Source organism: Oncorhynchus nerka, linkage group LG6, assembly GCF_034236695.1.
Source record: "Oncorhynchus nerka isolate Pitt River linkage group LG6, Oner_Uvic_2.0, whole genome shotgun sequence".
In the NCBI taxonomy this organism is placed as follows: Eukaryota; Metazoa; Chordata; class Actinopteri; order Salmoniformes; family Salmonidae; genus Oncorhynchus; species Oncorhynchus nerka.
In genome coordinates this window covers 16,332,272-16,357,186 of record NC_088401.1, presented here as the reverse complement: position 1 = coordinate 16,357,186, position 24,915 = coordinate 16,332,272, and the positions used below count along the sequence as shown (strand labels likewise).

The 24,915-nt window shown below is 48.0% G+C and overlaps 1 pseudogene; it reads right to left on the bottom strand.

Moving 5' to 3' along the window:
* Positions 1 to 549: 549 nt before the first annotated feature.
* Positions 550 to 24,915, bottom strand: part of LOC115125910 (RAB11-binding protein RELCH homolog) — a 125,264-nt pseudogene continuing 100,898 nt past the window's right edge.

Here is a 24,915-nt window from a genome sequence, read left to right as displayed (position 1 = left end):
AGCTCTCATGCAAATCAGCCACATTTTCTCTCACGCTCACACACACACATACACGCTCACACACACACACGTACACGCTCACACACACACACATACAAATACCAGCATGCTTCCACTATGTTCCATTCCTACCCACATGGTACACTGTTCTCAACTACAATTATTTGTCCACCTGGTGAGTTATCAGCAACAAGTTAAATATGAAAGGGAATATGCTAATACTGTTCTGTATGAGGGGTGGGGACAGGGTGATACATTGATAGGAGAGCACAAAGCTTCACACATCACTGTATACTGGTGCAAGGACTCTGTAAATGGTTTCAGAGTCTGTCCCAGCTAGTGAACTTTGGAATCCTGGACAGACAAAGGGACATAAAAGCTCTTTGAAGTTTCTAGAAGTTGCGGCTGTGTGTGAAAGATGAGGGGGGATTTTGTGTGTTTACCAAGGTTTATTACTCTGAACACCTGCTGAAACCTTGAGCTCTGTATTGAAAAGGATGTTTTTTACATGCATACATATACACACACAATAATCACCATAAGCAGGTGTACATGAGTACACAATTGTTTATTTTTGTGTTTTATTATTTCATGACACCAAATTCAAATGTACATAATAATATGGGTCCCGCCTTCATTACAGTGTATCATACAGTTTACTTGTAGAGCATAACATGTAATTAAAATGATCCCAAAGAGAAAATAACTCAACCCAAATCAAACAGCCACGTTAGAAATTAGCCACCAGAGACACGCAGAGGCAGAACGAGAGAGAGAGAGGCAGAACGAGAGAGAGAGAGGCAGAACGAGAGACAGAACGAGAGAGAGAGAGGCAGAACGAGAGAGAGAGAGGCAGAACGAGAGAGAGAATGAGAGAGAGAATGAGAATGAGAGAGAGAACGAGAATGAGAGAGAGAACGAGAGAGAGAGAACGAGAGAGAGAGAGAACGAGAGAGAGAGAGAGAACGAGAGAGAGAGAGAACGAGAGAGAGAGAACGAGAGAGAGAGAGAACGAGAGAATGAGAGAGAGAATGAGAGAGAGAATGAGAGAGAGAATGAGAGAGAGAATGAGAGCGAGAGAGAGAACGAGAGAGAGAGAGAGAGAGAACGAGAGAGAGAGAGAACGAGAGAGAGAATGAGAGAGAGAGAGAGAGAGAGAGAGAGAGAATGAGAGAGAGAGAATGAGAGAGAGAGAAACGAGAGAGAGAGGCAGAACGAGAGAGAGAGAGAGAGAGAGAACGAGAGAGAGAACGAGAGAGAGAGAGAGAACGAGAGAGAGAGAGAGAACGAGAGAGAGAGAGAGAACGAGAGAGAGAGAGAACGAGAGAGAGAGAGAACGAGAGAGAGAGAGAACGAGAGAGAGAGAACGAGAGAGAGAGAGAACGAGAGAATGAGAGAGAGAATGAGAGAGAGAATGAGAGAGAGAATGAGAGAGAGAATGAGAGCGAGAATGAGAGCGAGAGAGAGAACGAGAGAGAGAGAGAGAGAGAGAACGAGAGAGAGAGAGAATGAGAGAGAGAATGAGAGAGAGAGAGAGAACGAGAGAGAGAGAGAGAACGAGAGAGAGAGATGGATGGATTAAGGAAGACAATAAGTGTTCTTCTCTTTTCCAACAGAAATACAACAAATCCAATGAAAGGTAGTGATGTGGATGTACATCCTCTATAATAAGACTCTGAAATCAAAACAGAATAAAGAGAAAGTAATAAAAAAAAAGTGAAGTGCAGATTTCTTTGGAGGAATTAAGTCATAAATCATTCATAAAATATCAAAACAACGAGAGACGTGATGAAATAAAAGGCAGACGATTTTGACTTCAAGTAGGCAATTCGCCAGAGCCATGAACATACAGACGTCAGTCAGTTAGCTACTCCTCTCCATGTTGACACAAAGGTTCCGGAACAATCACATTCTGACAAAGAACGTCACTAAAATTCTAACTGGACTGGAACGTTCAGAAAGCTTGACAACATTGCATCTGTAAAAATTCTAGAACAAACCCAGTTGGCCAAATCTTAGTGGCTGCATCTCAATAGTATAATAATTCATTTCTCTCCTTGAGACGAGGAGAGGAAACCACTTCAGACTATTGACATACACCCTGGACCTGATCAAATATGTAAAAAAGGGCACCCTCCCTTCCTAGGGCTCAGTGCTGTCCCCTGTCCAGTCAGGGAGGAGTGAAGGATGCATTCAGAAGGCGTTCGAGCAGAGACCCTGACCTGGCCCATCGTTGGAGCCTGGGCTGGCGCTCCCAGACAACGGAGGCTCATGGGATATGTAGTGTGCTTGCTGCTAGGAGGTTCGGTGGTGGAAGAAGGATCACTTCTTTCTCTGGAAAACGTTGGCCAGCATGGCGCCGGACGTGGTCAGCTGACCCATCTTACTCAGGAACTTGGTCTTGGCGTCTTCCCCAACCAGACTGGCAGCGATGGACACAGATCTACAGCAACACACAGTTTGAACACATATAAATATGTATTAGCAGTTAAACATAGCATCATCATTGGTCCACAGATACACAATATGGTTATATTGATGATAGCCTGTACAATGGGATATATAATATAGTGTACACGTGGATATAGATTATATTTTATAGTGTACACTGGGATATAGATTATATTATATACTGCACACTGGTATATACTGTAGATTACAAACTAAGCAAAAAATAAACGTCCATTTTTCAGGACCCTGTCCAAATAACGTCATAGATCTTCATTGTAAAGGGTTTAAACACTGTTTCCCTGCTTGTTCAATGAACCATAAACAATTAATGAACATGCACCTGTGGAACGGTCATAAAGACACTAACAGCTTACAGGGGGTAGGCAATTAAGGTCACAGGTATGAAAACTAAAGAGGCCTTTCTAATTACTCTGAAAAACACCAAAAGAAAGAAGCCCAGAGTCCCTGCTCATCTGCGTGAACGTGCCTTAGGCATGCTGCAAGGAGGCATGAGGACTGCAGATGTGGCTAGGGCAATAAATTGCAATGTCTGTACTGTGAGACGCCTAAGACAGAGCTACAGGGAGACAGGACGGACAGCTGATCGTCCTCGCAGCGCCAGACCACGTGTAACAACACCTGCACAGGATCGGTACATCCGAACATCACACCTGCGGGACAGGTACAGGATGGCAACAACTGCCCGAGTTACACCAGGAACGCACAACCCCTCCATCAGCACTCAGACTGTCCTCAATAGGATGAGAGAGGCTGGACTGAGGGCTTGTATGCCTGTTGTAAGGCAGGTCCTCACCAGACATCACCGGCAACAACGTCGCCTATGGGCACAAACCCACCGTCGCTGGACCAGACAGGACTGTCAAAAAGTGATCTTCACTGAAGAGTCAAGGTTCTCTCACCAGGGGAGATGGTCGGATTCGCATTTATCGTCAAAGGAATGAGCGTTACACCGAGGCCTGTACTCTGGAGCGGGATTGATTTGGAGGTGGAGGTTCCATCATGGTCTGGGGCGGTGTGTCACAGCATCATCGGACTGAGCTTCTTGTCATTGCAGGCAATATCACCGCTGTGCGTTACAGGGAAGACATCCTCCTCCCTCATGTGGTACCCTTCCTGCAGGCTCATCCCGACATGACCCTCCAGCATGACAATGCCACCAGCCATACTGCTCATCCTGACATGACCCTCCAGCATGACAATGCCACCAGCCATACTGCTCATCCTGACATGACCCTCCAGCATGACAATGCCACCAGCCATACTGCTCATCCTGACATGACCCTCCAGCATGACAATGCAACCAGCCATACTGCTCCTTCTGTGCGTGATTTACTGCAAGACAGGAATGTCAGTGTTCTGCCATGGCCAGTGAAGAGCCCGGATCTCAATCCCACAGAGCACGTCTGGGACCTGTTGGATTCGAGGGTGAGTAGAAAGGCCTTAGTGTCCTAAGTTTTCATAACTGTGACCTTAATTGCCTAACGTCTGTTAGTGTCTTAACAACCGTTCCACAGGTGCATGAATTGTTTATGGTTCATTGAACAAGCATGGGAAACAGTGTTTAAACACTTTACAATGAAGATCTATGACGTTATTTGGGTTTTTACAAATTAGCTTTGAAAGACAGGGTGCTGAAAAAGGGACGTTTCTTTTTTTTGCTGAGTTTAGATTATATACTGCACAATGGTATAGATTATGCATGGCGTATACCAAACACTAAGAACACATTCCTAATATTAGGGGCGGCAGGGTAGCCTAGTGGTTAGAGCGTTGGACTAGTAACCGGAAGGTTGCAAGTTCAAACCCCCGAGCTGACAAGGTACAAATCTGTCGTTCTGCCCCTGAACAGGCAGTTAACCCACTGTTCCTAGGCCGTCAATGAAAATAAGAATTTGTTCTTAATTGACTTGCCTAGTTAAATAAAGGTAAAATAAAAAAATGTAGGACCCCCCACTCTTTTTCTGCTCTCAGAACAGCCTCAATTCGTCGGGGGATCGACTCTACAAGTTGTCGAAAGCGTTCCATAGGGATGCTGGCCCATGTTGAATCCAATGCTTCCCACAGTTGTGTCAAGTTGGCTGGATGTCCATTGGGTGGTGGACCATTTTTGATACACACGGGAAACTGTTGAGCTTAAAAATCCCAGCAGCGTTGCAGTTCTTGACACACCCCATTCAAAGGAACTTAAATCTCTTGTCTTGCCCATTCACCCTCTGAATGGCACTCGTACACAATCCATGTCTCAAGGCTTAAAAATCCATATTTAACCTGTCTCCTCCGCTTCATCTACACGAATTGAAGTGGATTTAAGAAGTGACATCAATAACAGATTACAGCTTCCACCTGGATTCACCTGGTCAGTCTATGTCATGGAAAGAGCAGGTGTTCCTAATGTTTTGTATGAGAAAGTTAGACGCACAAATATCCTACCCCCAAGTCATGCTAACCTCTCACCACTACAATAACAGGGGAGGTCAGCATGTCTTGGGGGGTATGATATTTGTGGGTCTAACTTTCTCACTCATTATTCAGGACTATCTGTAATCATGGTAGCATCCACATTAATGTAAAAGTGATAAGAAACATATTTCATTCTTATTTACAATAAAAGTGACTCCAAAATAATGTAATCATTGCACCCTAGGAGGAATATGGATACAAATTCTTAACTTTTGACTACTTTCATACACAAGTGAATTTGTCCCAATACTTTTGGACCCCTAAAATGGAGGGGGGGCTATGTACAAAAAGTTCTGTAATTTCTAAATTATTCACCCGGTATGGATGAAAATACCCTCGAATTAAAGCTGCTAGTCCGCACTTCAACCTCATAGTCAATGTATCACTTCAGAGTACCAAAACAATATATTTGGAGCTGACTGTAGATAGCCTGAAGAATGGGAAATTATTACATAGCCTGTAAAAACCATTCAGTGACCTATCATTCATCTAGAATGTTTTGTATATAGTCTCAATATTCTTGGTCTCCCTAAACATCCAATTCAGAGAGGTGTTGCTGTTAACGGTCCGATTATAACATTCTCATTTCTTTGCCGTGACCTTGACCATATAACTAGACTGGTAAAAACAGTTGCTTAAGTGTTAACAATAAAAGTTCCTTCTGTTCTCTACTGACTGACAGTTAAGAGAGTTCCTCTTTTTCCCCCTCTCTGCCTAACTGGGGTTGAACAACAGCAGATAGGACGCAGTAACAACATCACAACGACATATGGTCAATACTGGAATGAAAGTTATGAGCCACAGTAAAATGCTGGAGTTGAGCTGCTTAGTCGTAACACGGTTGTTGAGAGACGTGATAAAACAAGCCCATATCGGGGATGGATCCTGTCATTAGACATCACTGTTGTCTCTGACACTGTGCATTACAATGACAGAGATTCTAGTTATAACTGTTGTCTCTGACACTGTGCATTATGAAGACAGAGATTCTAGTTATAACTGTTGTCTCTGACACTGTGCATTACAATGACAGAGATTCTAGTTATAACTGTTGTCTCTGACACTGTGCATTACAATGACAGAGATTCTAGTTATAACTGTTGTCTCTGACACTGTGCATTATGAAGACAGAGATTCTAGTTATAACTGTTGTCTCTGACACTGTGCATTATGAAGACAGAGATTCTAGTTATAACTGTTGTCTCTGACACTGTGCATTATGAAGACAGAGATTCTAGTTATAACTGTTGTCTCTGACACTGTGCATTATGAAGACAGAGATTCTAGTTATAACTGTTGTCTCTGACACTGTGCATTACAATGACAGAGATTCTAGTTATAACTGTTGTCTCTGACACTGTGCATTATGAAGACAGAGATTCTAGTTATAACTGTTGTCTCTGACACTGTGCATTATGAAGACAGAGATTCTAGTTATAACTGTTGTCTCTGACACTGCATTATGACATGATGATGACATTCTATGAAGAGAAAAACAGCCTAAAAACAATTAAGGTAGAAAACTATTGTGTGTGTGTTGCTAGGCTACAGCCTCAGAGTTCAAATGTTGAAATGTTGATGAAGACAGATCCTCCTTATAACTGTTGTCCACACTGTGCATTATGAAGACAGAGCTGTTACTCTCTCCTGCATAAAGACAGAGATTCTAGTTATAACCCACACTGTGCATTATGAAGACAGAGATTCTAGTTATAACTGTTGTCTCTCCCATTAAACTCCTAGTTATAACTCCTGACACCCATTACAATGACAGAGATTCTAGTTATAACTGTTGTCTCTCCTGTGCATTACAATGACAGAGATTCTAGTTATAACCTCTGACACTGTGCATTATGAAGACAGAGATTCTAGTTATAACTGTTGTCTCTGACACTGCATTATGACATGATGATGACATTCTATCACCCAAACAATTAAGGTAGAAAACTGTACTCAGCTCCCAAATAAACTCCCACATCACCCACACTACGGCTGTACTCCTCCCTAAACTCCCCTCCTCCCCACTACGGCTGTACTCCTCCCTAAACTCCCCTCCTCCCCTCACCCACACTACGGCTGTACTCCTCCCTAAACTCCCTCCTCCCCTCAACCACACTACGGCTGTACTCCTCCCTAAACTCCCCTCACCCACACTACGGCTGTACTCCTCCCTAAACTCCCTCCTCCTATCACCCACACTACGGCTGTACTCCTCCCTAAACTCCCTCCTCCCCTCACCCACACTACGGCTGTACTCCTCCCTAAACTCCCCTCCTCCCTCACCCACACTACGGCTGTACTCCTCCCTAAACTCCCACTCCCCTCACCCACACTACGGCTGTACTCCTCCCTAAACTCCCCTCCCCTCACCCACACTACGGCTGTACTCCTCCCTAAACTCCCCTCCTCTCACCCACACTACGGCTGTACTCCTCCCTAAACTCCCCTCCTCCCCTCACCCACACTACGGCTGTAGTCCTCCCTAAACTCCCCTCATCCACACTACGGCTGTAATCCTCCCTAAACTCCCCTCCACACTACGGCTGTACTCCTCCCTAAAATCTCATCCTCATATGACCCACACTATGGCTATACTCCTTCGTAAACTCCCCTCCTCCACACTACGGCTATACTCCTTCCTAAACTCCCCTCCTCCACACTACGGCTGTACTCCTCCCTAAAATCCCATCCTCATATGACCCACACTACGGCTATACTCCTCCCTGAACCCCCTCATCCACACTACGGCTGTACTCCTCCCTAAACTCCCCTCCTCCTCTCACCCACACTACGGCTGTACTCCTCCCTAAACTTCCCTCCTCCCCTCATCCACACTACGGCTGTACTCCTCCCTAAACTCCCCTCATCCACACTACGGCTGTACTCCTCCCTAAACTCCCCTCATCCACACTACGGCTGTACTCCTCCCTAAACTCCCCTCATCCACACTACGGCTGTACTCCTCCCTAAACTCCCCTCATCCACACTACGGCTGTACTCCTCCCTAAACTTCCCTCCTCCTCTCACCCACACTACGGCTGTACTCCTCCCTAAACTCCCCTCATCCACACTACGGCTGTACTCCTCCCTAAACTCCCCTCATCCACACTACGGCTGTACTCCTCCCTAAACTCCCCTCATCCACACTACGGCTGTACTCCTCCCTAAACTCCCCTCACCCACACTACGGCTGTACTCCTCCTTAAACTCCCCTCCTCCCCTCACCCACACTACGGCTGTACTCCTCCCTAAACTCCCCTCCTCCCCTCACCCACACTACGGCTGTACTCCTCCCTAAACTCCCCTCCTCCCTCACCCACACTACGGCTGTACTCCTCCCTAAACTCCCCTCCTCCCCTCAACCACACTACGGCTGTACTCCTCCCTAAACTCCCCTCACCCACACTACGGCTGTACTCCTCCCTAAACTCCCCTCCTCCCCTCACCCACACTACGGCTGTACTCCTCCCTAAACTCCCCTCCTCCCCTCACCCACACTACGGCTGTACTCCTCCCTAAACTCCCCTCCTCCCCTCACCCACACTACGGCTGTACTCCTCCCTAAACTCCCTCCTCCCCTCACCCACACTATGGCTGTACTCCTCCCTAAACTCCCTCCTCCCCTCACCCACACTACGGCTGTACTCCTCCCTAAACTCCCCTCCTCTCACCCACACTACGGCTGTACTCCTCCCTAAACTCCCCTCCTCCCCTCACCCACACTACGGCTGTACTCCTCCCTAAACTCCCCTCATCCACACTACGGCTGTACTCCTCCCTAAACTCCCCTCCTCCACCCACACTACGGCTGTACTCCTCCCTAAAATCTCATCCTCCTCATGACCCACACTATGGCTATACTCCTCCCTAAACTCCCCTCCACACTACGGCTATACTCCTTCCTAAACTCCCCTCCTCCCCTCCACACTACGGCTGTACTCCTCCCTAAACTCCCATCCTCATATGACCCACACTACGGCTATACTCCTCCCTGAACTCCCCTCCCCTCATCCACACTACGGCTGTACTCCTCCCTAAACTCCCTCCTCCTCTCACCCACACTACGGCTGTACTCCTCCCTAAACTTCCTCCTCCCTCATCCACACTACCACACTACGGCTGTACTCCTCCCTAAACTCCCCTCATCCACACTACGGCTGTACTCCTCCCTAAACTCCCCTCTCCCCTCATCCACACTATGGCTGTACTCCTCCCTAAACTCCCTCATCCACACTACGGCTGTACTCCTCCCTAAACTCCCCTCATCCACACTACGGCTGTACTCCTCCCTAAACTTCCCTCCTCCTCTCACCCACACTACGGCTGTACTCCTCCCTAAACTCCCCTCATCCACACTACGGCTGTACTCCTCCCTAAACTCCCTCATCCACCCACTACGGCTGTACTCCTGCCTAAACTCCCCTCATCCACACTACGGCTGTACTCCTCCTAAACTCCCCTCATCCACACTACGGCTGTACTCCTCCCTAAACTTCCCCTCCTCTCACCCACACTACGGCTGTACTCCTCCCTAAACTCCCTCATCCACACTACGGCTGTACTCCTCCCTAAACTCCCCTCATCCACACTACGGCTGTACTCCTCCTAAACTCCCTCATCCACACTACGGCTGTACTCCTCCCTAAACTCCCTCACCCACACTACGGCTGTACTCTCCTTAAACTCCCCTCCTCCCCTCACCCACACTACGGCTGTACTCCTCCCTAAACTCCCTCCTCCCCTCACCCACACTACGGCTGTACTCCTCCCTAAACTCCCCTCTTCCCCTCACCCACACTACGGCTGTACTCCTCCCTAAACTCCCTCCTCCCTCAACCACACTACGGCTGTACTCCTCCCTAAACTCCCCTCACCCACACTACGGCTGTACTCCTCCCTAAACTCCCCTCCTCCCCTCACCCACACTACGGCTGTACTCCTCCCTAAACTCCCCTCCTCCCCTCACCCACACTACGGCTGTACTCCTCCTAAACTCCCCTCCTCCCCTCACCCACACTACGGCTGTACTCCTCCCTAAACTCCCCTCCTCCCCTCACCCACACTATGGCTGTACTCCTCCCTAAACTCCCCTCCTCCCCTCACCCACACTACGGCTGTACTCCTCCCTAAACTCCCCTCCTCTCACCCACACTACGGCTGTACTCCTCCCTAAACTCCCCTCCTCCCCTCACCCACACTACGGCTGTACTCCTCCCTAAACTCCCCTCATCCACACTACGGCTGTACTCCTCCCTAAACTCCCCTCCTCCACACTACGGCTGTACTCCTCCCTAAAATCTCATCCTCATATGACCCACACTATGGCTATACTCCTTCGTAAACTCCCCTCCACACTACGGCTATACTCCTTCCTAAACTCCCCTCCTCCACACTACGGCTGTACTCCTCCCTAAAATCCCTCCCTCCCCTGACCCACACTACGGCTATACTCCTCCCTGAACCCCCTCATCCACACTACGGCTGTACTCCTCCCTAAACTCCCCTCCTCCTCTCACCCACACTACGGCTGTACTCCTCCCTAAACTTCCCTCCTCCCCTCATCCACACTACGGCTGTACTCCTCCCTAAACTCCCCTCATCCACACTACGGCTGTAATCCTCCCTAAACTCCCCTCATCCACACTACGGCTGTACTCCTCCCTAAACTCCCCTCATCCACACTACGGCTGTACTCCTCCCTAAACTCCCCTCATCCACACTACGGCTGTACTCCTCCCTAAACTTCCCTCCTCCTCTCACCCACACTACGGCTGTACTCCTCCCTAAACTCCCCTCATCCACACTACGGCTGTACTCCTCCCTAAACTCCCCTCATCCACACTACAGCTGTACTCCTCCCTAAACTCCCCTCATCCACACTACGGCTGTACTCCTTCCTAAACTCCCCTCCTCCACACTACGGCTGTACTCCTCCCTAAAATCCCATCCTCATATGACCCACACTACGGCTATACTCCTCCCTGAACCCCCTCATCCACACTACGGCTGTACTCCTCCCTAAACTCCCCTCCTCCTCTCACCCACACTACGGCTGTACTCCTCCCCAAACTTCCCTCCTCCTCTCACCCACACTACGGCTGTAGTCCTCCCTAAACTCCCCTCATCCACACTATGGCTGTACTCCTCCCTAAACTCCCCTCATCCACACTACGGCTGTACTCCTCCCTAAACTCCCCTCATCCACACTACGGCTGTACTCCTCCCTAAACTCCCCTCATCCACACTACGGCTGTACTCCTCCCTAAACTCCCCTCATCCACACTACGGCTGTACTCCTCCCTAAACTCCCCTCATCCACACTACGGCTGTACTCCTCCCTAAACTCCCCTCATCCACACTACGGCTGTACTCCTCCCTAAACTCCCCTCATCCACACTACGGCTGTACTCCTCCCTAAACTCCCCTCATCCACACTACGGCTGTACTCCTCCCTAAACTTCCCTCCTCCTCTCACCCACACTACGGCTGTACTCCTCCCTAAACTCCCCTCATCCACACTACGGCTGTACTCCTCCCTAAACTCCCCTCTCACCCACACTACGGCTGTACTCCTCCACACTACGGCTGTACTCCTCCCTAAACTCCTCTCCTCCTCTCACCCACACTACGGCTGTACTCCTCCCTAAACTCCCCTCCTATCACCCACACTACGGCTGTACTCCTCCCTAAACTCCCCTCCTATCACCCACACTACGGCTGTACTCCTCCCTAAACTCCCCTCCTCCCCTCACCCACACTACGGCTGTACTCCTCCCTAAACTCTCCTCCTCCTATCACCCACACTACGGCTGTACTCCTCCCTAGACTCCCTCCTCCTATCACCCACACTACGGCTGTACTCCTCCCTAAACTCCCCTCCTATCACCCACACTATGGCTGGGTCCCAATGCTCTTTGAAAGCTTTCTGCCCTCCTCCCTCACCACGGTTTCTCTACCTGTTTTCTGAAGCCAGGAAACCAGAGGGTCATGCGACTGTGACCCGGCAAGTCCCGCGTAGCTCAGTTGGTAGAGCAAGGCGCTTGCAGCGCCAGGGGGGTGGGTTTGATTCGCCAGAGGGGACCAGTACGGAAAATATAAACAAATGTATGCAGTCACTACAGTAAGTCGCTTTGGATAAGATCCTCTGCTAAATGACAAAATAAATAAAATAAAAAGACTCATGTTTGGGATCAAAACCAGCAGGCTAGGAAAGTGTGTGTGTGTGTGTGTTTTGAATGCTCTGACATAGCACACAGACACATGGGCGCTGTTTGAATGGTGTGTGTTACCCCCTCAGCCTGTCCAATCCCTCTGTTCTCTACCTTGGTTTCCCCCTCCTTGATCATGGAGCTCATGATCACCTGCAACAAGACACACAGCGGGAAATATGCCAGATTGCTGTGCTGTGGAAAGTATGCCTGGTGAGTCTCCCTTCTGGAGACAACATCACGCTGTGTGGTGAGTGGTCTGGGACAGGGAATCAGCTGGTCTTTAGCTGGCATGGGAAACAGGTCAGTTGATGGAGTTTGGAAGAGCTACTGTATGGTCAATGTGAGAGTGCGTATGTACCTCGTGTTCAGGAGATAGCTGTTCCATGTCCGCCCTCAGACACCTCAGTCCAGGCAGGAAGTGATTCACCATAACCTCCTCTGAGATGACTGGAACAGGAAGTCAAGGAGAGGACAACCAAACACTAACAGAGATTAAATAAATATTTTACTAGACAACTGAAGACTAACAGAGTTTAACTACACTAATATTGGACAACCAAACACCAACACAGTTTTACAAAACCTACTGAACACTTACAGCACACAGAGTTTAACAACAGTGAACACTTGACAACCAAACACTAACACAAGTAGGTAAGATTTGTGAGGATGGTACATGACTACATTACCCAGAGGGCCACAGTACTTCCACTGGCTCGTCGCACACTGATGATGTCACAGCCTCAGACTCTGATAGTGAGCGATCTGTCAGGGGTTTAGCCAGTGTGACCAAAGCTACATGAGACCGCCAGTATAACCTGCTATAATCACACAGTACCAAGCCTCAGCCAGCTGGGTGGGTAGTGGGTGGGTGTGGGTGTATGAAGGTCAACAGCGGTGGGTATGTGGTGGGTGGGTGGGTGGTGGGTAAGGGTGTATGAAAGTCACCAGGTGGTGGGTATGTGATGGGTGGGTGGTGGGTAAGGGTGTATGAAAGTCACCAAAGAGGAGGTTAGGGAGGTCTCTGAGCTGTGAAATATGCCCTTGTGGAACCACACCATTTTGGAAACCCATTCAGGGAAGGACATGCATGCCCACGCACTGAGCCCTATGCTGGGAACTCTGACCAAAGGCTTGGAGCCAGCTCTCCCTCTCTCATTTTCTCTCCTGGCTTCTCCCTCTCTAAGGCAGGCTGTGGTCTCTTTCTCTCTCTCGCGCTCCTTCTCTCTGTGGCCTGTGGTCTGTCTCTAACTCCCTCCCTCTCTCTCAGTCAACCCTGTAATCAGCCTACAGTGCCAAAATGGAGAGAGTTTATTTTCCTTTTTCCACTCACCAACGGGATAGGCAACCACCACACACACACACACATATACAAAGATCAAAGCTGATGCCAAAGACCAAAGCCCTTTAGCATAGATAACATGGTTGACATCAGCTAGAAAAGTTTGAAGGCACACAAACATACACAAACATAGAAATAATGTTCTATTATAGCTGTATGTTTGTGTGCCTTCAAACTTTTCTAGCTGATGTCAACCATATATATATATATATATATATATAAATAACAAAACAGGGCAGGGCAAGTTAAGCCCAGAACCACAAATAGTGAACTTTTAACCCCGTCGCATAGGACCCACTGACTACGGTACCCTAGGCTGACTACGGTACCCTAGGCTGACTACGGTACCCTAGGCTGACTACGGTACCCTAGGCTGACTACGGTACCCTAGGCTGACTACGGTACCCTAGGCTGACTACAGTACCCTAGGCTGACTACAGTACCCTAGGCTGACTACAGTACCCTAGGCTGACTACAGTAACCTAGGCTGACTACAGTAACCTAGGCTGACTACAGTAACCTAGGCTGACTACAGTAACCTAGGCTGACTACAGTAACCTAGTCTTGACCTAGGTCGTGTTATTCCAAAGACAGAATCTGAGAAACGGCTCTAAAAAAGTTACTCAACTTGGTACATGCAGCTGTTTGCCTCAATGAATAAAGGGTGAGCTAAGTTTTGAACACACCGTAGCAGGACACACACACGTTGGTGGTACAGAAGGTGAAGGACACAGCAGCATGAGAGAGCGCTGTAGGCCTCAAACAGCTGAGTAGCGATGTCCATCCTCTTCCTCTCTGTATTCTGGGCGCTGTTATCCAACGCCAGCTTGTGGAGGTGGGGGAGCACAACTGAAAGATGAAAAACACACTATTACTCTCTCTGTGTGTGTGTGTGTGTGTGTGTGTGTGTGTGTGTGTGTGTGTGTATGAGCCACTTTTTGTGTGTGCCTTTGCATTAGTGTGTGACTGTACTGACACTCGTCTCTGAAGCGTGGCTCAGCGTTGGGTCCGACCCGGCCAAAGGTCCTGATGATCTCCATGTGTAGAGAGCGTTGGTCCTGGTACTGTGGGTCCTCCAGGAACGACGCCAGCTGCATCTTCACACGCTCCAACAGCTGGTACATACAAACACATTAATATACACACACATATATATACATATATACACATACAGACATATATATACACACATACATATATACACACGTACATATACACACACGTACATATACACACACGTACATATATACACACATACATATACACACATATATATACACACATATATATACACACATATATATACACACATATATATACACACATATATATACACACATATATATACACACATATATATACACACATATATATACACACATATATATACACACATACATATACACACATACATATACACACATACATATACACACATACATATACACACAGTCATATATATATACATACATATATACATACATACACATACATATATATATATACACACATATATATATACACATTAATACATACATATACACACACACATATACACATATACAGTCATATACACTGCTCAAAAAAATAAAGGGAACACTAAAATAACACATCCTAGTTCTGAATGGATGAAATATTCTTATTAAATACTTTTTTCTTTACATAGTTGAATGTGCTGACAACAAAATCACACAAAAATGATCAATGGAAATTAAATGTATCAACCCATGGAGTTCTGGATTTGGAGTCACACTCAAAATTAAAGTGGAAAACCACACTACAGGCTGATCCAACTTTGATGTAATGTCCTTAAAACAAGTCAAAATGAGGCTCAGTAGTGTGTCTATACCACTACGACAGTGAAGGGGGAGAGGGGTGTCTATACCACTACGACAGTGAAGGGGTGTCTAGAGTGAAGGTGTCTATACCACTACGACAGTGAAAGGGGTGTCTATACCACTACGTGAAGGGGGTGTCTATACCACTACGACAGTGAAGGTGGTCTATACCACTACGACAGTGAAGGGGGTGTCTATACCACTACGACAGTGAAGGGGGTGTGTCTATACCACTACGACAGTGAAGGGGGAGAGGGGTGTCTATACCACTACGACAGTGAAGGGGGGTGTCTATACCACTACGACAGTGAAGGGGGGTGTCTATACCACTACGACAGTGAAGGGGAGAGGGAAGTGTCTATACCACTACGACAGTGAAGGGGAGAGGGGTGAAGGGGAGGGGTCTATACCACTACGACAGTGAAGGGGAGAGGGGTGTCTATACCACTACGACAGTGAAGGGGAGAGGGGTGTCTATACCACTACGACAGTGAAGGGTGAAGAGAGGGAAGGGTGTCTATACCACTACGACAGTGAAGGGGAGAGGGGTGTATACCACTATGAAGGGGGAGGGGTGTCTAGACAGTGAAGGGAGGGGTGTCCACTACGACAGTGAAGGGGAGAGGGTCTATACCACTACGACAGTGAAGGGGAGGGGGTCTATACCACTACGACAGTGAAGGGGAGGGGGTGTCTAGGGTGAAGGGTGGTGTCTATACCACTATGACAGTGGGGGAGGGGGGTCTATACCACTACGACAGTGAAGGGGGAGAGGGGTGTCTATACCACTACGACAGTGAAGGGGAGAGGGGTGTCCACTACAGTGAAGGGGAGAGGGTGTCCACCACTACGACAGTGAAGGGGGAGAGGGGTGTCTATACCACTACGACAGTGAAAGGGGGAGGGGGAGAATGCTACATCTCTTCACCAAGAGTGTATTTTATCTAGGTCTTATTCCATTTCAGTCCTAGGCTTTTCCCTCGCTCCTACCTCTTATGTGTTCACAAGGAAGTGGTTCCGGCTCTGGGATGGGGTTAGGGATTCAAATCTAAATCAGGCCATTAAAAGGGAAGGCAATAACAAGCAGAGGCTGCTGCAGGGGAAAGACACAGGGAGGCAAACCAGTATAGTTCAGTTTGCATAATGCAACTGAAAACCCTTTAGAATCCATGGTCTGACATTAGCCAATAGAATATAAAGCTTTTTGTTCAGTGAGTTAACGTGTGTGTGTGTGGTGTGTCGCGGCAGGGTGTCGTACCTCAAACATACATGCAGCAGTACACCGGACCAGAGCCGAGGTGTGGACCACACCGTACCACAGTACTGTCAGTAACATGTCATGGTACACTGGGTTAGCTCTGAGAGAGAGAGAGAGAGATGGAGAGAGGATGTGTGGACCACACCATACCACAGTACTGTCAGTAACATGTCATGGTACACTGGGTTAGCTCTGAGAGAGAGAGAGATGGAGAGAGGAGGTGTGGACCACACCATACCACAGTACTGTCAGTAACATGTCATGGTACACTGGGTTAGCTCTGAGAGAGAGAGAGAGAGAGAGAGAGAGAGAGAGAGAGAGAGAGAGAGAGAGAGATGGAGAGAGGATGTGTGGACCACACCATACCACAGTACTGTCATTAACATGTCATGGTACACTGGGTTAGCTCAGAGAGAGAGATGGAGAGAGGAGAAGTGGAAAAGAGAGGGAGAGTGGAAAAGAGAGGGAGAGCGAGAGGAGGGAGGGAGAGCGGAGGGAGAGCAGAGGGAGAGAGGAAGGACAGTGAGGGAGAGATAGAAAGAGAGGGGAAGAAGATAGGAAGATCTAGGGAGAGGGAGATCAAAGTAAATAACACACATATATATTTTGCGGGTCAGTGTCCGCCCGCGTGCGTGTGGGTCAGTGTCCGCCCGCGTGCGTGTGGGTCAGTGTCCGCCCGCGTGCGTGTGGGTCAGTGTCCGCCCGCGTGCGTGTGGGTCAGTGTCCGCCCGCGTGCGTGTGGGTCAGTGTCCGCCCGCGTGCGTGTGGGTCAGTGTCCGCCCGCGTGCGTGTGGGTCAGTGTCCGCCCGCGTGCGTGTGGGTCAGTGTCCGCCCGCGTGTGTGTGTGGGTCAGTGTCTGCCCGTGCGTATGTCCGGGTGTGCATTACCCCAGCTCTATGAAGGAGGCTTTGAGGCTGTCCAGAGGGGCGTGGGAGAGAGACAGGGTTGTCATAACGTCCTCTAGAAAACCAACCAGCAGCTTACGATCCTCATCCTGGTGGAACACACGTTACACACACAGACGTTACACACACAGACGTTACACACACAGACGTTACACACACAGACGTTACACACACAGACGTTACACACACAAACGTTACACACACAGACTATGCTGAGTGTCAGTTGTTTGTTTTAGTTGTTTATTTCAACAAAATGTAACATTCATGAAGAGCACATGAGAACTGAAAGCGCGAACCACTGCTTTTAATCAGGGCAAGGTGTCTGGTAACATGACCGAATACAAACAGTGCAGCTATTCCCTCCGCAAGGCTATCAAACAAGCTAAGCGTCAGTACAGAGACAAAGTAGAATCTCAATTCAACGGCTCAGACACAAGAGGCATGTGGCAGGGTCTACAGTCAATCACGGACTACAAGAAGAAACCCAGCCCAGTCACGGACCAGGATGTCTTGCTCCCAGGCAGACTAAATAACTTTTTTGCCCGCTTTGAGGACAATACAGTGCCACTGACACGGCCTGCAACGAAAACATGCGGTCTCTCCTTCACTGCAGCCGAGGTGAGTAAGACATTTAAACGTGTTAACCCTCGCAAGGCTGCAGGCCCAGACGGCATCCCCAGCCGCGCCCTCAGAGCATGCGCAGACCAGCTGGCCGGTGTGTTTACGGACATATTCAATCAATCCCTATACCAGTCTGCTGTTCCCACATGCTTCAAGAGGGCCACCATTGTTCCTGTTCCCAAGAAAGCTAAGGTAACTGAGCTAAACGACTACCGCCCTGTAGCACTCACTTCCGTCATCATGAAGTGCTTTGAGAGACTAGTCAAGGACCATATCACCTCCACCCTACCTGACACCCTAGACCCACTCCAATTTGCATACCACCCAAATAGGTCGACAGACGATGCAATCTCAACCACACTGCACACTGCCCTAACCCATCTGGACAAGAGAAATACCTATGTGAGAATGCTGTTCATCGACTACAGCTCGGCATTCAACACCATAGTACCCTCCAAGCTCGTCATCAAGCTCGAGACCCTGGGTCTCGACCCCGCCCTGTGCAACTGGGTACTGGACTTCCTGACGGGCCGCCCCCAGGTGGTGAGGGTAGGCAACAACATCTCCTCCCCGCTGATCCTCAACACGGGGGCCCCACAAGGGTGCGTTCTGAGCCCTCTCCTGTACTCCCTGTTCACCCACGACTGCGTGGCCACGCACGCCTCCAACTCAATCATCAAGTTTGCGGACGACACAACAGTGGTAGGCTTGATTACCAACAACGACGAGACGGCCTACAGGGAGGAGGTGAGGGCCCTCGGAGTGTGGTGTCAGGAAAATAACCTCACACTCAACGTCAACAAAACTAAGGAGATGATTGTGGACTTCAGGAAACAGCAGAGGGAACACCCCCCTATCCACATCGATGGAACAGTAGTGGAGAGGGTAGCAAGTTTTAAGTTCCTTGGCATACACATCACAGACAAACTGAATTGGTCCACTCACACAGACAGCGTCGTGAAGAAGGCGCAGCATCGCCTCTTCAACCTCAGGAGGCTGAAGAAATTCGGCTTGTCACCAAAAGCACTCACAAACTTCTACAGATGCACAATCGAGAGCATCCTGGCGGGCTGTATCACCGCCTGGTACGGCAACTGCTCCGCCCTCAACCGTAAGGCTCTCCAGAGGGTAGTGAGGTCTGCACAACGCATCACCGGGGGCAAACTACCTGCCCTCCAGGACACCTACACCACCCGATGTTACAGGAAGGCCATAAAGATCATCAAGGACATCAACCACCCGAGCCACTGCCTGTTCACCCCGCTATCATCCAGAAGGCGAGGTCAGTACAGGTGCATCAAAGCTGGGACCGAGAGACTGAAAAACAGCTTCTATCTCAAGGCCATCAGACTGTTAAACAGCCACCACTAACATTGAGTGGCTGCTGCCAACACACTGACATTGACCCAACTCCGGCCACTTTAATAATGGGAATTGATGGGAAAATATGTAAATATATCACTAGCCACTTTAAACAATGCTACCTTATATAATGTTACTTACCCTACATTATTCATCTCATATGCATACGTATATACTGTACTCTATATCATCGACTGCATCCTTATGTAATACATGTATCACTAGCCACTTTAACTATGCCACTTTGTTTACTTTGTCTACATACTCATCTCATATGTATATACTGTACTCGATACCATCTACTGTATGCTGCCCTGTACCATCACTCATTCATATATCCTTATGTACATATTCTTTATCCCCTTACACTGTGTATAAGACAGTAGTTTTGGAATTGTTAGTTAGATTACTTGTTGGTTATTACTGCATTGTCGGAACTAGAAGCACAAGCATTTCTCTACACTCGCATTAACATCTGCTAACCATGTGTATGTGACAAATAAAATTTGATTTGATGTTCAACTGAATAAACAAACACGTTTTCCAACATCACAAGGTTAAATCAGTAGTGAAGATTTCATATTAAAATCAGCCAGGGGAAATGGTACTTGTTTTGTGCAACAGGGACTGGCAATTGAACACAAGCTTCACATTATTTTTATTGTTCAAACATTTCTGTCCTGTCTATCTATCTAACAGTGTTGATGTGTTATACTGGACTGCTATAGTTTTCCACCATAAAGCAGAAATAGGCCAAAAAGAGTAGAACCAGATCACCTTCTTTTACAGTATGATTTGACTATAAGATGTTCAATGTCTCTTTAAAATAAAAAGGAATAGTTTCACCTTATTAAAAGGAGAATTCAGTTTAAGCAACAAGGTTGACCTTAGAATGAGGGACAGCTAGAGGATTAATAACATAAATAAACAATCCTCTTCAGAAACGACTTTGTCAAAGCAACAAAATAACTAGGGCCTGACAACGATGGTGAAACCTGGAGAGATGTTGTGGTTAAGTGGGTTAAATTCTTCCTAGACGTAACGGAGGATTCACACAGGTGTCATAATGCACTGTTAGCATTTTAGCAAGTCTCCCTTCATACAGAAGCACCTGATTCATTTAATTTTCCATGTGGTCTATACTAAAGTACACTTAATTTAATATAACAGGCTTTTTTTTAAAATTCTATATTTGTGCACAATTTCTACCTAAAATATGAAAGTGGAACGACCAAGTTATTAGAAAGATGGATCACTGTCCCGATGCACAAAACCCCACATGTTTACCTGATTGTAGCATGTCAGTACACCTGTAGCATAGACTGGAACTGTAGCCTTGGTCAGAATAGCATTCCAGGTTAAAGCATCTAGGAGAGAGAGAACAAACACTGGAGAAAGAGAAAGTGACATACGACCGTGTAACTTATTTCCACTTCAGTAGGTTTATAAAACAGAGAATATTTGGCACACAAGACGAGACACAAACAAAAAACACACGGCAGAGGTATTGGCACCACGCGCTCGTTTAAACTTCCGAAATAGTCAGCGGATGAGGAGAGACAGGGAAACACCCAATCCTACTAATCCCAATAAAACAGACTGTTTACGAAAGGTGTGTGTGTGTCTTCCACTTACCAATATTCTCTTCAGAGAGCCGTAGGATCTCCTGGAACTGTGGTTTTACCTGAAAGAGAGAGGACACCCCGCTATAGTCAGCACCAATGAAATGAATCGGAAAGTGCAGATTGTGTCCAGCACGAGGCCAACAGCAGACCAGTACACATTCTTACCTTCGTGTTAGTGAAGATCTTGCCAAACGTGCGGCAGAGTCTCCAGAAGAAGCGTGAGAACTCATGGACACACGTAGTGGAGGTTACAGTAATACCACCTACTATCTCTATCAGCTGGGGAAGACTGGAGAGAGGGGGGGGGGGGGGGGGTCAGGATTATGTGTGCGTGCGAGCATACATGTGTGTGTGTGTGTGTGTGTGTGTGTCTGTGTTTGTATATACACTACATGACCAAAAGTATGTGGACACCTGCTCGTCAAACATCTTATTCCGAAATCATGGGCATTAATATGGAGTTGGTCCCCCCCCTTTGCTGCTATAACAGCCTCCACTCTCCTGGGAAGTCTTTCCACTAGATGTTGGAACATTGCTGCTATAACAGCCTCCACTCTCCTGGGAAGTCTTTCCACTAGATGTTGGAACATTGCTGCTATAACAGCCTCCACTCTCCTGAGAAGGCTTTCCACTAGATGTTGGAACATTGCTTCCATTCAGCCACAAGAGCATCAGTGAGGTCGGGCACTGATGTTGGGTGATTAGGCCTTTAGGCTAGCAGTCCGCATTCCAATTTATCCCAAAGGTGTTCAATGGGGTTGAGGTTAGGGCTCTGTGCAGGCCAGTCAAGTTCTTCCACACCAATCTAAACAAACCATTTCTGTATGAACCTTGCTTTGTGCATGGGGGCATTGTCATACTGAAACAGGAAAGGGCTTTCCCCAAACTGTTGCCACAAAGTTGGAAGCACAGAATCATCTAGAATGACATTGTATGCTGGAGCATTAAGATTTATTTTACTGGAACTAAGTTGCCTGGGCCGAACAATGAAAAATAACCCCAGACCATTATTCCTCATCCACCAAACTTTACAGTTGGCACTATGCATTCTCCTGGCATCCACCAAACCCAGGTCTGTTCGCCGGACTGCCAGATGGTGAAGAGTGATTCATCACTCCAGAGAATTCGTTTCCACTGCTCCAGAGTCCAATGGCAGCGAGCTGTACATCACTCCAGTCGACGCTTCACATTGCGCATGGTGATCTTAGGCTTGTGTGCGGCTGCTTAGTCAGAAAACCATTTCATGAAGCTCCCGATGAACAGTTATTGTGCTGACGTTGCTTCCAGAGGCAGTTTAGAACTCGGTAGTGAGTGTTGCAACCGAGGACAGATGATGTTTACGTGCTTCAGCCTTTGGCAGTCCCGTTCTGTGGGCTTGTGTGGCCTACCACCTTGTGGCTGAGCCATTGTTTCTCCTAGATGTTTCCACTTCACAATAACTTACAGTTGACCAGGGCAGCTCTAGCAGGGCAGAAATTTGACGAACTGACTTGTGGGAAAGTTGGCATCCTATGACGGTGTGACGTTGAAAGTCACGGAGGTCTTCAGTAAGGCCATTCTACTGCTAAGGTTTGTTGGCTGGAGTGCCTTTGGGTGGTGGACTATTCTTGATACACATGGGAAATGAGCGTGAAAAACCCAGCAGCGTTGCAGTTCTTGACACAAACCGGTGAGCCTGGCAACTACCACCATAACCTGTTCAACGGCACTTACATCTTTTGTGTTGCCTATTCACCCACTAAATGGCACACATACACAATATATGCTTTAATTATCTTACTGCTTAAAAATCCTTATTTAACCTGTCTCCTCCTGTTCATCTACACTGGTTGAAGTGGATTTAACATCAATAAGGGATTATTGCTTTCACCTGGTCAATCTGTCATGGAAAGATCCGTTGTGTTCCTAATGTTTTGTCCACTCAGTGTACATGTGTGTGTAGTGTATAGACCACTCACAGTTGATTGACCACCCACAGCAGACTGTCCCAGCCCGTAGTGCCCTCATGTTCTAGCTGGTAATCATAGAGGATGAGGAGGCCGCTCAGCATCTCCCGGCTGCCCACGACAGTCGCTACATCCTGAAGAGGAGACGCTGGCCGAGGGAACCGCGTCACTGAGGGGTCAAACAGGAGTCATAGGTTAGGGGTCAGAATATGGTAGTCAGAACATAGCAAGGTTACTGGCTTCCAACTTCCTGTGTGTTTCCTACCCTCTATGGGGGGGATGTCTCCCTGCAGGGTGAGCCTGTGTGTTTCCTACCCTCTATGGGGGGTCTCCTGCAGCGTGAGCCTGTGTGTTTCCTACCCTCTATGGGGGGATGTCTCCCTGCAGGGTGAGCCTGTGTGTTTCCTACCCTCTATGGGGGGGGGTCTCCCTGCAGGGTGAGCCTGTGTGTTTCCTACCCTCTATGGGGGGATGTCTCCCTGCAGGGTGAGCCTGTGTGTTTCCTACCCTCTATGGGGGATGTCTCCCTGCAGGGTGAGCCTGTGTGTTTCCTACCCTCTATGGGGGGTGTCTCCCTGCAGGGTGAGCCTGTGTGTTTCCTACCCTCTATGGGGGGGATGTCTCCCTGGAGGGTGAGCCTGTGTGTTTCCTACCCTCTATGGGGGGGATGTCTCCCTGCAGGGTGAGCCTGTGTGTGAAGGGAGCGTTCTGGAGCACCACAGAAAACAGAGGAGGGATGAGAGACTGGAGGGCCGACAGGAACACGTGGAGCTTGTGTTCGTCAAGACCATGTTCACCCTGCTTGGTGGTTGGGGGGGTGGGTAGAGAGAGTAAAATTGGAGAGAGAGAAAGAGGGAGCAAGAGAGAGAGACAGAGAAATGAAGAGCAACAGAGAGAGAGACAGAGGAGAGTTAGAGCTTCTCCATCTAAACTGATCAACCTTATTGATCCATTGAGATCAAAAGCACATTTTTTTCTTACACGTGTCAAATAACCAAAGCCCTGTGGGACTACCTACCTTGAGAAGTTTCTCTATGCGGGCCAGCAGAGAGGGGATGAGAGTGGTCTGGAGGATTCCCAGCTCTGTGGTCCAGGCAGCGAATGCTGGGATGAACACCTGATGGACAGCACTGACCACCCTCTCAGATGGGTCACCGAGGGACAACAACATCAACTCAAAACCCTGACCGCAACATGAACACAACACGACCACAGTCACTATAACATTTAACCAAACACAAGATCGGTTATAAAAGCCTTTTTCTAACGCACGTGCACACACACACCTGGGAGTGCTTGTCGGGGTCGTCGATGTATCCCATGATGATAGCGAGGCTTTTGACCACGGCCTCTCTGACCATGTCTGCCTTGTCTTCAGCCAGCATCTGCTGCAGCATGGACAACACCAGCGAACTACGTATCTCCTTCTGTTAACACAAACACATAGGCAGAGTGAGAACACACACTCAGCTACACGTGTGTGTGTGTGTGTGTCTAACAGGCAGATAAGCTGTGTGATAACATGAGTTTAAGTACCGGTGTGTGTATGTATGTATGTGACAGAGAGAGACAGATTGTGTGTGTGTGCGCGAGTCTTACAGGCAGGTAAGGTGCTAAGGCTCCACAGGCCTCTGCTACCAACAACCTCCTCTCTGAATACTTATGGTTGATCTAGAGAGAGAGAGAGATAGACAGTGTCTGATCACAGCTAAACTACGTTGATCCTCAAAAGAATAGACATGGAAACAACCACACATTCACAGCCCAGTAAGATGTACAACATCAAAAATGAATACAGCATGGGGACCTGATGGCATCCTAAATGAGATTCTCAAACACACTAGATCAAAATTTAAATTGGCTATATTAAAACTG